Raw genomic sequence first — 17,247 nt, forward strand, 5'->3', positions numbered from 1 at the left:
ACGCTCGGCCTGGAAGAGGAGGAGGTGATTTGTCTCCTGGATCTCTGGAGGGGGCAGGGCGCTTCCACGTGGGGCTTAGCTTTTCCTGGCCGGCGCCGGTGATGCAGGGGTTCACCGGTGACCCGGAGGCGCTGTGGGGGGCGAGAGCAGCGCTGGGAGCGTCGGTCTCCCTGGGTCGGCAGCTCCCTGGGCTTGGCTTGGGATGAGAGCTCCGTGTGCAGGGGGCTAGTGACCGGCTGGATCCCGGGGGAGCTAGTGCTGGAGTGTGGGGCTGCGGGGGAGGCTAGCGAGCACTCGGGCTGATCTATGGGGAAGTCCGGAGGGGCTGTGGTGGGGGCTTGTGAGGAAGAGGCCTGGGCATACAGATCTATGGGGTGGCCTGGAGGGGCTGCGGTGGACGGAGTCCCAGGGATGGATAGAATTCCCTGAGAAGCCGGAGAGGGCGCAGGGAAGGGAGCGCTGAGGCCAGAAATAAGGGCTTGTAGCCAGTGCTCACCTTCCTGTGCCGCTCTCTGCCGCAGGGCCTCCATCAGGGAGTCAGCCATGACGATCGTCTCCATGGGGTCCTCAGGAACAAAAGCTTCTAGAGGGGCAGCCAGAGGGAAAGAGGAAATCGCTGACCCCGGGCACTGAATTTAACCCCTGTAGGTGTGGCTGGACCCCCCTTTCTCTTGTGATCCTGTTGGTCAGCTGGGCATCCCAATTAGTGGCTCACCTAGGGAATGGTGGAAAGAGGGGATATGGGCACGACCCTTGCTTCCTTTAGGATTGGTCAGGGGGGCTCCACAGTCAGAGACACGTTCCTTAAGCAGTATCGTGCCTGCCATTCAGAAAGAAATGCACTACAAATATATCAAAACGACTGACCCACACATCCAAGGTCTGAACAGGTGCTAGCTGAAAACACATTATAACTACAAAATACATAGAACTGCACTCTAAAATGCGAACAATGAATAAGGGAACTCTGGCATTGCGCTACTATTATAGGAATATTTGAAAAAAGAGAGATATTTAGCTTATGTATTTGCCAATACTTATGAGCCCGGTAACCAGCAGTAGAAAGAAATGTACTGCAAATATATCAAAAAGACTGACCCACATATTTGTAGTGCATTTTTTTCTGCTTGAGCACTCCTCCCTGTAACCATTCCCCTTTATAGCTAGAGTCTAGCTGCCCCAGTCATCTACGTTTTTAAGTCAGCCAGACTGGCTTGCAAAGTCTCCTTAAGGAGAATAGTGTTCCCCCGTGGTCCCCACATAGCTTTCTCATGAGCCAGATCAGACACCCCCATACTTTGCACTGACGAGGGGCAAGCATCCCGAAACACCGTGTCTGCAAATTGGGATTCTGATCTGGCTTATATATCCTGAGTCATATTGCAAAGGATTGTTAAAAATCCACTTGTGACTTTTAGGATCGCTACTTCCAATAGGTGGCGCTGTGCTAGAGTTTGTCTCCTTTACTGGAGATAGGAATAAGGTTTGGAACACCATTCTAAGTCCGAACTGGGTGCAAAAACCTAAAAAAAATCACTATGGGGAGATAAGGTATGCACACCAGTGACTATGTAAGGGGAATACATGAAATAGCAGAAACTGCTGTGTGAATACTGACTTGAAAAATCCAATAGCTATATGCAAGAGTGAATATGTGAAAAATGGAATCTGCATTACTGCCATGAACATATGAATCAAGAGAAATTTAGCTACTGAATTGATCAATGCAATAGAGCCCCAACACTACGCCAAAGTATTTCTCTACGTTGGGGTCCCTAGCTTGTGTGTGTCCTCTCATGCAGTTAAAAAACTTACCGTGTATGGGAAGCTGAGACCCAGGCTATTTATGCGTATGATATGGATTGGCAATAGGTGTGGTTGGGGAGGGTTCACAAACGAAAAAATACTAACAAATAGGAATAACCTTTGGAACACCATTCTAAGTCCGAACTGGGTGCAAAAACCTAAAAAAACATCACTATGGGGAGATAAGGTATGCACACCAGTGACTATGTAAGGGGAATACATGAAATAGCAGAAACTGCTGTGTGAATACTGACTTGAAAAATCCAATAGCTATATGCAAGAGTGAATATGTGAAAAATGGAATCTGCATTACTGCCATGAACATATGAATCAAGAGAAATTTAGCTACTGAATTGATCAATGCAATAGAGCCCCAACACTACGCCAAAGTATTTCTCTACGTTGGGGTCCCTAGCTTGTGTGTGTCCTCTCATGCAGTTAAAAAACTTACCGTGTATGGGAAGCTGAGACCCAGGCTATTTATGCGTATGATATGGATTGGCAATAGGTGTGGTTGGGGAGGGTTCACAAACGAAATGTTTTGGGGGTTAATAAATTGGAAAAAGAGTGTGTTTTTTTAATATAAGATTTTTTTTCTGTGTTTTGTGTTTATTTCTTTTTACTTACATGATTGGTAATGGGGGGGTCTCATAGACGTCTATCAAGTACTATTCAAAGGTTTCGTTAACCCCTTTTATTAGCTCGATTGCCACAACTCCAGTGCAATTGTGAGGACTGGGATTTGAGGCAGAATTGGCACATCTAATGGATGGGCAACTCTTGGATGGCTGCGGGCTGCTATTTTCAGGCTCGGGAGGGCCCAATTTTCATAGGCTTCCCCAGCCTAAGAATACCATACCCCAGGAATGTGCTTTATCTTGCTGTGTATCAAAATTTGTGGGGACCATTTTAAAAAAAAAATATTTAAATAATTAAAGAAAAAGCATGGGGTCCCTTGTATTTTCACACATAGCAAGATAACACACACAGTTAATGGCTGTAGCCACCATCTGTCCTCTTTATCTGTGTTAGGTATCAAAATACAGGGGACCCTGCATCATTTTTTCCCAATTATTTATTTTTTTTTTACACTCCACTTCAGGACCCAGACAGTTAGTGTGATGGCAACCAATCATAGATGCCAGCACACCAGCAATCTGACTGCAACCAATTACAGACACAGTCACAGAGGTTGGGCGGGGGAAGCATTGAATGTTCATGAGTTTTAATGAGCAGACCCAAAAGCAGTGTGACAGCTGGAAACTTGGTAAGTATAATTGTCCTGCCTTAATCCCCATTTTCCTTCCTTTTTGCAGCCCCCTAGATTTTACTAGGACCATTTTATAACACTTGGGTCCCTTTGACTTATATAGGGTTCAGCATCCGGGGTCATGTTCAGATCAAGTCCAGCCAGACTTGCCGAACCTGGACATCTGCGGAATCACCCATTTCCAGTTATAAGATCTCAACCTACTGGGTTCTAAGATATTTCTTAATGTATGTCCTCTCCTAAATGTAAAACCTGGAAATCTAGGTAGAGTATTGCCTAATACTGGATCATTAAGCAAAATTGTCCAGTGATCTTGAAGGTTGTTTTGAAATATTTGAATATCTGAATTAAAAGTGGCAATAACATTGGACTCAAAATTCTGTGAATTATTCAACGCTTTGTTATCCAAATTATTAAAAAGTTTATCTTATTTAAAAGACCTAAATTCAAAAGGAGCATTATTAATCAATTTCTTTGGCTAGTTACTTTCATAAATTCTGGCTTATAAAATCTTCTCTTGTTCATTAAACTCAGTCTCAAAAGCAATTCCTGATTGTTTTGAATTGATTATGGGGTATGTTGAGTAGCCAATTAGAACAATGTCCACTTTCGAAATAAATGTAACTGTTTGTATCCACTTTCTTAAAAATCTCTCCATATCGACAAAACTAAAAAAATGAACACTATTTCTTGGGGAGAATTGAAGTCACCAGCTATTAGTTTGAATCCAGTTAATGGAAAACTACATTATTGGAAGAAATTTCCCAGAAGAAAAACAAGTCATCGATGTACCATTTAAATAAGATACTATTGTAAATACATTTTTTTTTCAAAAATTTGTTATGAAAAGGTTAGCATACTTCAGAGTGATTTTGGCCCCATAGCTGTGCCAAGTAAGTGATTAAATGTTTTTTCTAAAAAAAATTTAAAAAAATAATTTAAATTGAAAGCTAAACCTTTAAAAATGAAATCTTTTTGTTGCCAAGGAATCATAACATCTTCAGTTCTAAAGTAATTAAAACAAATGAGACCCAAATCGTGTGGAATATTAGAATATAACGAAGGGACATCCATGGAGAAGAAAACACATGTATTTTTGCCAATCTTGGACAATGTGAGTTTAATGTCAATGCGTTTCACAGAATTACTCGTTCATCAAGACAAATCACAAAAATGGCAGCAAGCAAAAAGACTTGATTATATAAAAGATTTAAATTTTAAAAAAAGCACACAAATAACGATTTACAATAACAAGCAAAAGGGGAAACAATGTTTTGAACTTTAGACTTTCAGGCTCCATATCTCACCATCCGCTACAACTTTGAGCATGAGACTACTTTAATTTTATAAAAATATAAATTTTTATTTTTATCATTTTGTTAGTATATTGTAAATCCACCTTCTGCCTTTCAATACTGCCTTCTGGGCATGCTCTCAATGTTGGTGCATACCGGTCGACTCACTGGCGTATGTATACAGCTTTTTCTTCAACTCTACCCAGTTTTCAATTGGGTTGAGGTCTGAGGACTGCAGGGGCCAATTGAGCACCTCTACTTCATTGTTATTGAACTCTTTCTTTGCCAAACTTCACATGTGCTTTGGGTCATTGTCCTGTTGAAACAATATATCATCCTTTTCATACAAAAAGTATTTGAATATATAAAATAGCTCATCTTGTAGGATACTCACATATACCCCGTCACTGAAACAACCATCCATTCTGGTCAAGTATCCAATGCCTTTGGCTTTGAAACAACCTCATATCATCAGGCTTCCTCCACTGAATTTGTCAGTTCTTTCAATTTCTCTATCCGTTAGCCTCTTTTTCATTTTTTTCTTCCGGACCTATTTGCACCCAACAGAGCCTAGTCTATTGAGTTTGGTCCTATCGGTTCAAATCACCTATTTCCAATCTTCTAATATCTGGTTTTCGTACTTTTTTTTGCATACTTAAGCCAACGCTTCTTATGATGATATGAAAATTGAGGCTTCTTCACCTTTTTTCGGGTCACCATTACAGACTTGTGTAATGTCCGTTGCATAATGCTTGCATTGATATCTGTATTTGTCAAGCCAGAACTGATAGACGTTGTGATGAGTCAACTTGTTGACTCCAATATTTTGCCTGGATGTCCCCCTTTTGGCTTTTGAATGAATGGATGGACTTAATTTCTTATTCTTCCAACTATCATAGCAGCCACATGAAGCAGTTTGGCAATTTGTTTGGCCGAAAGACCACTATCGATGAGCTAGATGATGCTGTTCCTTTTTTCTTGGGATATCTTCATTCCTGGTCCTTGATTCAAACCAGTTACTTTCCCCTGGGAATCAACGTAGTAAAACACTGACCTACTAGGAAATGTGAGAACAAGTTGTAATTTAGAGCATACAGGATTGTTCAAACACCATGAGCAAAACAGTAACAATATAGTGACATGACAAAATCTGCAGAACTAATCATATGCTAAATAGTTGAGTCAAATTAAATTAAAATGAAGGTAGTCACATGCTTAAAGCTGTAGCACATCGTGAGATATGGAGACTGAAAGTCAAAAATTAAAATCATTGTTACCCATTTGCTTGTCACTTTAATTCAAAACAAGATAAAAACAGAATTAGTATATAGTCATTAAGAAAAAAAAGGGGACAGTACCACAAATTTTTTTGTGTAATGTAATGTAAGGACAGAAGGACTTCAGGTCTCCTGCCCACCCCACACCCGGAGGCACAGCTGCAGAGCCAGGATCTGGAGTCGTGATCAGCAGAGCGGCACCTGTGCCGGTCCACGCAGCCTGCCATATGGGTGAGGTAAAATTACCTCAGAGAACAGCGGAACGGGCCTCAGCATAGCTGAAGCAGCGGTGGGGAGCAGAAACAACTCAGTGGGGAGCAGAAACAACTCAGCTGCCACAACACCAGTGTGGCGCCCTGGACAAGCCAGGTCGTCACAGAACAACACCAACACACCCCACACTCCCGTTCAGGCACACCAAAGTCAGACAAAAACCCTTGTTGCCTTCCTCCAGGGGCTGATGTCCACACCAGGGGATGGAGCCAGGCGGTTGGTCTCTGCCCACCGAGGAGTTCACAGTCCTGGAGGCGGGAAAACAGTCAGAGATGAGTTGTGGAAGAGAAAGTGAGAGGAGTGAAGTGGCAGTTGAGCAGTCTGAAGTCGGTCCAGGTGTCTGGCCCGGACGGAACAGCAAGGTTGTCAGACGGTGGTGACCGTCTGCAGGAGTGGCCGATTGGAGCTAGCCGCAAGGACCGTAGACGGGCGGTGGCCCGGCGGTACCGGACCGGTACGCAAAGAGAAGCCAGCACCATCCGGCAGGGGCTTACGGACCCTGACAAGGCTAGGAGTCGCCGTGAATTTGTCAAATCCGTTAGCGAAGAGAACATCCTGGGTTTCCCAGCAGCCAAGTCCTGACAGAAGGCAACAGTCCAACCGAGAGAGGGAAACACAGCCACCACCAAGGCTACCGTTCCCAGGGCCAGAGCCTGCGGGCAAAAGGGGCTCCTCCAGCCCATATCCAAGCTGGGGAGCGGGTTACCGGTGGGAACTCATTGAAACCAAACAGTACACAGGTGCAGGGAAAGGCAGTCACCATCAACCTGCCGGGAGCCGAAAACACCGCAGCCGTCTGCGGGACCCGTCCATCCAGCCGTGTGTTTTACCAAGAACTGTGTCTTCATCATTGGCTGAGTGAGTACCACCATGCCGTGCGGCACAGCGCTGCCCCCGCGACCCTGCACCTCACCAGGCCCCGCAACCCGCCTGCCATCATTCCCTACCCCATCACTGGGCCCCGGAACAACCAACCCCCTACCCACGGAGGGGAGAACTAACATCCAAGATGCTCCCTGTCATCGCTCCTGGGATCCCCGTCCAGAGCAGCGGTGGTGTCACAACCTCACCACAACCGTGGGTGGCGTCAGGACAATATCCAATCCCCAAAATCAATATCCCCTTTTCACTCACGGGCGAGGAGTGCCGCTCGAGGCCCCGGGATACGGCCCACCGCTCGAGCCACCACCGAGCAGCAGTAGCAGCAGCAGCCGGACCCGAGCAGTGGGTGAGCGCAGCGCACCTCCTCCTCCCGCGACAACGCTAACAGGGCTCCCAGTCTCCAGATCCGAGTGGCGTCTAACTCGGTTCAGGCAACTATTAGTTTCATAGCCACACAGATCTGTATCCTCCACCTAACCTTCCAGTTGCCAACCTCTCCTTTTCCATCTGGGAGCACGGTGGACACTGACTGCTGATGGGGATATATACCTTTCTCTTTTTTTTCTTATTAATTTTCGTTATATAGCGGTAACATACTATATACCACCTTATCCAAATCTGCCAGTCCTACCGTAACAGATGGTGTTTCTTCATCAAATGTTACTTTTGCTTAACCACCAAACCCACGGAAAAAAACTTTTTTCCCCTTTCCAACACAACTGTTCCCCTTTCCACCAGCATCTGTCCTTTTTCAACTCATTTTGGTATATGACCAAAAGTGCAACTCTGCAGGGACACCGTACTCAATGCCATCTCAGCACAGCAGCCAGCCCTCGGTCCCTCAGATGTGGACAAGTAAAAGACCATTTCCTCCTATCCATGACAAAGCGTTGAGATTCACTCTGTGCAGCACTGGTGTTTACTGGAAAAGCAGATCTAAGAATCCGTACCATCTTCTGCAGATACTCCTGTATACGTGCGTCCCTTTCTATGGCAGGAATTATTTCGCCAAATTTTGTCTTGTAACAGGGATCTAACAGTGTGGTAACCCAGTAGTTAGCATTACTTCGAATTCGTACAATCCGAGGGTCATGTTGTAGGTAGTGCAGCAAGAAGGCGCTCATGTGTCTTGTGCATCCAGGAGGACCAAGTCCTTGGTGTGTTGGTGGCAGAGAGGTGAGAATCGTGCCTCCTTCCTCTGCCCTCTCCCCCCAACCTCGCACAACCGAAATGTGAGCAAGCTCTCACTCATCTGCTGAGTCTTCCATGCCCATCGCAAGTTCGTCCACCATTTATTAATGGGCTCCTGCACCTTCCTCAACAATTTTTGCTGATACTATGCGCCCTTGTTAATCCCTCTCCCCCACCATGACTGCCGCCTAGGTGCTGCTCACCGTATGGACCTTGTAGATCTTATCCCTTCTGCATATGACTCCTCCTGTACTTCCTCCCCTTCCTCTTAGACCAACACCTGACTCCGAATAATGCTTACAGTGTGCTCCATCTTGTAGATGACCAGAATTGTCACGCTGAGAATGGCATCGCCAGTGCTAAACATCTTCGTCGACATTTGTAAACTGTGTAGAAGGGTGCATAGGTCCTTGATCTGACACCACTACAGCAGCGTGATCTGCACCACCTCTGGATCAAGTTAGCCCAGGGTATACGTCATACCGTATTTCAGCAGGGCTCTGCGGTGCTGCCACAGACGCTGAAACATGTGCAGATTCCAATTCCTGCGTGTCGGAACATCGCATTTCCGGCGTTTAACCGCCAGACCCTAAGACTTCAGGAGCGATGAAAGTTGTTGAGCTGGTGGGTGCGAAGGATGAAAGTGAGCACATAGCAGCGTGCCCGTAGGCCGGGATGGTATTTTAAAAATTGCTGGAGAATCAGATTCAACACGTGAGCCATACAAGGCACGTGTGTCACATTGCCCTGACGAAGGGCCGCAGACAGGTTTGCATCATTGCCGCACACGGCTGTTAAGTCACCAACGTAGTCCACTCAATCAATTTGTACTCCGGTCGCCAGGTGACAACGTGTTCCTTTCGTGCATAGTGCTGATGATGGGAAAGGAGTCGATGCCAGCGGCGCAGGTGGACGCAGGTTATGGTCACCCACTGGGTTGCGTTATCTTGACAGATACAGAACCACAGGCTGAATGTAGGTGGTGGGTATCTCACAGATGAAGTACCATCATTCAGCTACAACCAATGGGAAGACACCACACCCGTTTTTAGGCCCCTCCTGTCTGCAGACCACTGCCAGACAAAGCTATGAACCTCTTGTTACTGTTACCCCCAGTTCAGTTTTATGAGTTTGTGTGCTTGTTACCTGACTACTTTTCCTGCTTGCTGTTTATGTACCTCGTTGGCCGATCCGCATTTCACCTCTGCTTGTTTTCTGATTAAGTCCTGGCCATCCCATTCTGTTCCTCTTCCTCAATTAATGTTTTTGACCCTGCATGACTACTATTCTCTGGAACTCCAGCCTTCCACAGGTATTGATCAACTTGGGCCCTGTGTAATTACAAATCACTGTATAGGGGTTAAAGGGTTTCAGGGTTCTGGATGTCCAGCTTGGTGAGTGGCTTGCCTCTAGCCTATCCTTTACAGCCCATCTGAGTGTGTCGATCCAGGCAGGCTTTACACCGTACCCTCTGCAGAAGGCCATGTAGGCCGGGATAGTGTTTTAAAAATTGCTGGACAACCAGGTTCAACACGTGAGCCATACAAGGCACGTGTGTCACATTGCACTGAAGAAGGGTCGCAGACTGGTTTGCATCATTGTCGCACCCGACCTTCCCTGGCTGCTGGTTGAGTGGAGACAACCATTGATGAAACTCGGTCTCACTCTCCAGAGCTTACCGTCCACAACTCCTCAGTGGTGTGACTCACATTTCCCAGACATTTCTACGTAAAGAGTCGACCGCATCATGCTAGTGAGCTGTGCTGCCGGCATAGTAAGGAGGTGTGTGGGATTCCTTGGGCGCAGTTACAAGGAAAGGTGGCCTGACCACACAGGGTTTGGGCCGAGGTGGAGGACCCACACAAGGTTGAGGAGGCAGAAGCAGTGGAGGAACTTGTACATACAGAGGAAGGATTGACACACAGGTCATGGGGACGGCAAGACTTGTACAGCAAACCCTTCTCCATCTCTCACCATAGTTACCCAGTGCCCAGTCAGCAACATGTAACTCCCCTGTCCATGCTTACTGGTCCAAGTATCTGTGGTGAAATGCACCCTGTCACACACAGAGTTTCTCAAGGAATCGGTGAGGTTGTGTGTGACCTGCTGTGGTAGCGCGGGCACGCCTTTCTTGGAGAAGGAGTGACGACTGGCCATCGGCTCTTGGGGCACTGCAATGGGCATAAGGTCTCGAAAATCCTCGGTCTCAAAAGGGTGTAAAGACAGCCTTTCTTTTGCCAACAAGTTGCAGATGATGAAACTCAACCTCTTAGTCATGTCATGCCCTTCGAAAATCATGAAAAACACAGTGAGGGGACTCCAACCACAGTCTCCCTCGTTGCCACTAATTGGGCCACACACACCCCACTTGACTGGCATCAGTTGATGCCAATTTTCAAAATGAAAAAGATGCTTTGCATGAAACACTCTCAAAAATACGCATGCCTTTCGCCTCCCCTGGCTGACCCAGGGGAAGAAAAGTCCTCTGAGAGCCATGACTTGTTCATCTTGGTTCTTTTAGAAACACAGCGAGGGGACTCCAACCACAGTCTCCCTCGTTGTCACTAATTGGGCCACACACACCCCACTTGACTGGCATCAGTTGATGCCCGTTTTCAAAATGAAAAAGATGCTTTGCATGAAGCACTCTCAAAAATATGCGTGCCTTTCGCCTCCCCTGGCTGACCCAGGGGAAGAAAAGTCCTCTGAGAGCCATGACTTGTTCATCTTGGTTCTTTTGCAAACACAGCGAGGGGACTCCAACCACAGTCTCCCTCGTTTCCACTAATTGGGCCACACACACCCCACTTGACTGGCATCAGTTGACCCCCCTTTTCAAAATAAAAAAGATGCATTGCATGAAGCACTCTCAAAAATACGCGTGCCTTTCGCCTCCCCTGGCTGACCCAGGGGAAGAAAAGTCCTCTGAGAGCCATGACTTGTTCATCTTGGTTCTTTTACAAACACAGCGAGGGGACTCCAACCACAGTCTCCCTCGTTTCCACTAATTGGGCCACACACACCCCACTTGACTGGCATCAGTTGACCCCCCTTTTCAAAATGAAAAGGATGCTTTGCATGAAGCACTTTCAAAAATACGCGTGCCTTCCACCTCCCCTGGATGACCCATGGGAAGAAAAGTCCTCTGAGAGCCATGACTTGTTCATCTTGGTTCTTTTACAAACACAGCGAGGGGACTCCAACCACAGTCTCCTTCGTTTCCACTAATTGGGCCACACACACCCCACTTGACTGGCATCAGTTGATGCCCGTTTTCAAAATGAAAAACATGCTTTGCATGAAGCACTCTCAAAAATACGCGTGCCTTTCGCCTTCCCTGGCTGACCCAGGGGAAGAAAAGTCCTCTGAGAGCCATGTCCACATTGTCAATTGTCAGTGGACAGACACGTGTGCTTATCTGCCAGCAGACCCCCAGCAGCACTGAAGACAGTTTCCGAGAGAACGCTGGCTGCAGGACACGACAAGATCCCCGTACGTGGCAAGCTCAGGCAATTTATCCAGATTGGAAGCCTAAAATGAGCAGGGCTCAAGTTGCACAGTAATGGCATCGACGTTTCCTTGCATATACTCATATATCTGTGTGTCCTCCTCTTTTTCCTTGTCCAGCTCTTTTGTTTTCACATGAGTATATGTCCTTGTCACTTTCCCATGTGTTTGTGTTTTGTTGTGAGTTGTTTGTCACCTTTTGGACACCTTTGAGGGTGTTTTCTAGGTGTTTTTATGTGTTTGTGATTGCCTGCCATTGTTTCCTATGCGGTTCGAGTTCGGTTTGTCGAACGTTCGACGAACCGAACTCAAACAAGACCTCCGTTCGGCGAACCGAACTCGAGCCGAACCGGGACCGGTTCGCTCATCTCTAGTCAGGAGGAGGAGCAGGGTGCGGAAGAGGAAGACGACGTGGTGAATGATTCAGTAACTGACCCAACCTGGCAGGAGGATATGCAGAGCGAGGACAGCAGTGCACAGGGGGAAGGAGGCGTAGCATCCCAACAGGCAGTAAGAAGCAGGGTGGTGGCCCCAGGCAGAAGTCAGGCAACCGTTCCCCGGAACAACAACACGACACAAGGTGCCTGTACAAATGTTAGGTCTTCTCGAGTCTGGCAGTTTTTTAAGTTGGCTCCAGATGATTCTAAAAAGGCCATTTGCAACACCTGCCATGCCAGCATCAGGAGGGGTACCAAAACTAGCAGCCTGACCACCACCAGCATGATCAGGCACATGTCAGCCAAGCACCCGACTTTGTGGGATGTACAACAGAGTCAAGGAGCAGTGATTGCTGATGTCCCTGCTACGTCTTCGCTTGTTGTGCATGCGAGCCAATCCCCTGTCCATGATGCCCGCAAACAAGCCTCCTCCGGCCCTGCACCTGCAGTTGCCAACGCAGAAATAACACCATCATCAAGCACGTCCTTGTCCCAGTGCAGCGTTCAGTTATCCATTCAGCAAACCTTTGAACGCAGGCGCAAATACACTGCCAACGCCCCACATGCCACACTTCTAAATGCTAACATTTCGCGACTGCTTGCGCTGGAAATGTTGCCTTTAAGGCTGGTGGAGACAGAAGCATTCCGCGACCTGATGGCGGCAGCTGTCCCACGTTACTCGGTCCCCAGCCGCCACTATTTCTCCCGGTGTGCCGTCCCCGCATTGCATAACCACGTGTCACAAAACATCACACGTGCCCTGAACAACGCTGTTTCACCCAAAGTCCACCTAACCACAGACACGATGACAAGTGCTTGTGGGCAAGGCCGCTACATCTCGTTGACGGCACACTGGGTTAATATTGTGGAAGCTGGGACCCAGTCTGAGCGAGGGACGGAACACGTCCTTCCCACACCAAGGTTTGCAGGCCCTACCTCAGTTAGGGTTTCACCCACACTCTACAGCTCCGGAATGTCATGCTCTTCAGCCTCCTCCTCCTGCGCATCCTCATCCACTTTACCCTCCACACCAGTCCCAAGCTGGAAGCACTGCAGCACTGCCTCGGCAAAGTGGCAACAGGCTGTGCTGAAGCTAATCTGCATAGTTGACAAACCCCACAATGCAGAAGAGGTGTGGACAGCTCTGAAACAGCAGACAGATCACTGGCTCACACCTCTGAACCTAAAGCCAGGAAAGGTCGTGTGTGACAATGGCCGGAACCTGGTGGCGGCTTTGAGGCGAGGCCAGCTGACACATGTTCCATTCGTGGCCCATGTGCTCAACCTCGTGGTTAAGCGGTTTCTAAAGTCATACCCAGAGCTGTCTGATCTGCTGGTAAAAGTTCGCCGCCTTTCTGCACATTTTCGAAAGTCACCTACTGCTTCAGCCGGCCTTGCTGGCTTTCAGCGTCGTTATCATCTTCCGGCTCACAGACTGGTGTGTGATGTCCCCATGCGTTGGAATTCAACTCTGCACATGTTGGTCAGGATATGTGAGCAGAAGAGGGCAGTTGTTGAGTACCTGCATCACCTAAGCCGTCGGGAAATGGGTCAAACTCCACACATAAAACCTGAGGAGTGGAGATGGATGTCCGACCTATGTACCATCCTCCAAAACTTTGAGGACTCCACCAAGATGGTGAGCGGCGATGACGCCATTATTAGCGTCACCATACCGCTTCTCTGCCTTCTAAAACGGTCTCTGCTCAAAAACAAACATGATGCATTGCAGGCGGAGCGCGATGAGTTGGAGCAAGAAACAGTAGTGGGTGTGGGTGATAACACACAGCCCAGCCTCGTCTCATCACAATGTGCAGTGGAGGACTATGACGAGGAGGAGGATGAAGACATGGAGCAACTCTCCGGCCAAATTGAGGATATGACATGCACACCAGTCATATCCTCGGTTCAGCGTGGCTGGCCAGAGGACAGGGTAGATTAGGAGGAGGAGGAGGAGTAGGAGGAGGAGGAGGAGGACGACGACAGCATGTTCAGTCATCGTGTTGGTCAGGATACTGAAGTGATGGCTGTTAAGAGTCTGGCGCACATGGCTGACTTTATGGTAAGCTACCTGTCTCGCGACCCTCGCGTTAAGAACATCTTGGCCGACAATCATTACTGGTTGGTAACACTGTTAGACCCACGCTACAAGGAGAACTTTATGTCTCTTATTCCCGAGGCGGAGAGGTCAGCCAAAATGCAGCAGTTCCAGAAGGCCATAGTCACGGAAGTAGGCAAAGCATTCCCCTCACAAAACGCTAGCGTCATAGGTCAGGAATCAGTAGACATCCAAGGCATACAGCCGAGAGGGGCACAAGTCCAATCCGCCAGAGGTAGGGGAACAGTCTTTAAGATGTGGGACAGTTTTCTAGGCCCCTCACATACCACAGCCCCTGCGGTGCGGGGTAGTGCCACAAGAAATCCTAAGTTTGCCCAGATACACAAGGAGTACCTTGCAGATCGAACAACTGTACTCCGACATTCCTCTGTGCCTTACAAATATTGGGTATCCAAGCTGGACACGTGGCATGAATTGGCTCTCTACGCCGTGGAAGTCCTGGCCTGCCCTGCTGCTAGCGTTTTGTCAGAGCGTGTTTTTAGTGCCGCAGGTGGAATCATTACAGATAAACGCACCCGCCTGTCAACTGAAAATGCTGACAGGCTGACTCTGATCAAGATGAACAAGGGTTGGATTGGGCCAGACTTCACCACACAACCAGCAAATGAGAGCGGAATTTAAATTTTGTAACGGGAATTTGCCATGTACCTCCACTCACCTATGGGTACAAACTTCTGGACTTTGGATAATCGCTGGACTGCTCCTCCTTCTCCTCATGCACCACCATGATGACCGCTACAATACTTAGGCCGTTGTTTCAGGTATACCCCCAGTGGTAAATTTTTTTGCCCATTCTTTCAGAATGGACATTACAACGACAGGAGACCCGCTCCTTTGCAATGGGAACAATGTTTTGAGGCCCTCATGCACGTCTCTATCAAGGCACAATGTGGAGCTTCCCAATTTTTGGCTGCCCTGCCAAAGGGCTATACTACAATAGACCCACTTCCTTACAATGGGCACTTCAGGTGTACAGGCCCTCATGCACGTCTCTATCAAGGGACAATGTGGAGCTTCCCAATTTTTGGCTGTCCTGCCAAAGGGCTATACTACAATAGACCCACTTCCTTACAAGGGGCACTTCAGGTTTACAGGCCCTCATGCACGTCTCTATCCAGGAACAATGTGGAGCTTCCCAATTTTTGGCTGCCCTGCCAAAGGGCTATACTACAATAGACCCACTTCCTTACAATGGGCACTTTAGGTTTACAGGCCCTCATGCACGTCTCTATCCAGGGACAATGTGGAGCTTCCCAATTTTTGGCTGCCCTGGCAAAGGGCTATACTACAATAGACCAACTTCCTTACAATGGGCACTTCAGGTTTACAGGCCCTCATGCACGTCTCTATCCAGGGACAATGTGGAGCTTCCCAATTTCTGGCTGCCCTGCCAAAGAGCTATACTACAATAGACCCACTTCCTTACAATTGGCACTTCAGGTTTACAGGCCCTCATGCACGTCTCTATCCAGGGACAATGTGGAGCTTCCCAATTTTTGGCTGCCCTGCCAAAGGGCTATACTACAATAGACCCACTTCCTTACAATGGGAACTTCAGGTTTACAGGCCCTCATGCCCGTCTCTATCCAGGGACAATGTGGAGCTTCCCAATTTTTGGCTGCCCTGCCAAAGGGCTATACTACAATAGACCCACTTCCTTACAATGGGCACTTCAGGTTTACAGGCCCTCATGCACGTCTCTATCAAGGGACAATGTGGAGCTTCCCAATTTTTGGCTGCCCTGCCAAAGGGCTATACTACAATAGACCCATTTCCTTACAAGGGGCACTTCAGGTTTACAGGCCCTCATGCACGTCTCTATCCAGGAACAATGTGGAGCTTCCCAATTTTTGGCTGCCCTGCCAAAGGGCTATACTACAATAGACCCACTTTCTTACAATGGGCACTTCAGGTTTACAGGCCCTCATGCACGTCTCTATCCAGGGACAATGTGGAGATTCCCAATTTTTGGCTGCCCTGCCAAAGGGCTATACTACAATAGACCCACTTCCTTACAATGTGCACTTCAGGTTTACAGGCCCTCATGCACGTCTCTATCCAGGGACAATGTGGAGCTTCCCAATTTTTGGCTGCCCTGCCAAAGGGCTTTACTACAATAGACCCACTTCCTTACAATGGGCACTTCAGGTTTACAGGCCCTCATGCACGTCTCTATCCAGGGACAATGTGGAGCTTCCCAATTTTTGGCTGGCCTGCCAAAGGGCTATACTACAATAGACCCACTTCCTTACAATGGGCACTTCAGGTTTACAGGCCCTCATGCACGTCTCTATCCAGGGACAATGTGGAGCTTCCCAATATATGGCTGCCCTGCCAAAGGGCTATACTACAATAGACCCACTTCCTTACAATGGGCACTTCAGGTTTACAGGCCCTCATGCACGTCTCTATCCAGGGACAATGTGGAGCTTCCCAATTTTTGGCTGCCCTGCCAAAGGGCTATACTGCAATAGACCCACTTCCTTACAATGGGCACTTCAGGTTTACAGGTCCTCATGCACGTCTCTATCCAGGGACAATGTGAAGCTTCCTAATTTTTGGCTGCCCTGCCAAAGGGCTATACTACAATAGACCCACTTCCTTACAATGGGCACTTCAGGTTTACAGGCCCTCATGCCCGTCTCTATCCAGGGACAATGTGGAGCTTCCCAATTTTTGGCTGACCTGCCAAAGGGCTATACTACAATAGACCCACTTCCTTACAATGGGCACTTCAGGTTTACAGGCCCTCATGGACGTCTCTATCCAGGGACAATGTGGAGCTTCCCAATTTTTGGCTGCCCTGCCAAAGGGCTATACTACATTAGACCCACTTCCTTACAATGGACACTTCAGGTTTACAGGCCCTCATGCACGTCTCTATCCAGGGACAATGTGGAGCTTCCCAATTTTTGGCTGCCCTGCCAAAGGGCTATACTACAATAGACCCACTTCCTTAAAATGGGCACTTCAGGTTTACAGGCCCTCATGCACGTCTCTATCCAGGGACAATGTGGAGCTTCCCAAATTTTGGCTGCCCTGCCAAAGGGCTATACTACAATAGACCCACTTCCTTACAATGGGCACTTCAGGTTTACAGGCCCTCATGCACGTCTCTATCCAGGGACAATGTGGAGCTTCCCAATTTTTGGCTGCCCTGCCAAAGGGATATACTACAATAGACCCACTT

General features: G+C 47.9%; 1 protein-coding gene across 1 annotated transcript in view; it reads right to left on the bottom strand.

Annotated features, from left to right (window-relative positions):
- Nucleotides 1–17,247, bottom strand: part of SPMAP2 (sperm microtubule associated protein 2) — a 321,282-nt gene that overhangs the window by 242,902 nt on the left and 61,133 nt on the right. The gene's annotated exons all lie outside the window — the stretch shown is intronic.

Source organism: Anomaloglossus baeobatrachus, chromosome 1, assembly GCF_048569485.1.
Source record: "Anomaloglossus baeobatrachus isolate aAnoBae1 chromosome 1, aAnoBae1.hap1, whole genome shotgun sequence".
Lineage (NCBI taxonomy): Eukaryota > Metazoa > Chordata > Amphibia > Anura > Aromobatidae > Anomaloglossus > Anomaloglossus baeobatrachus.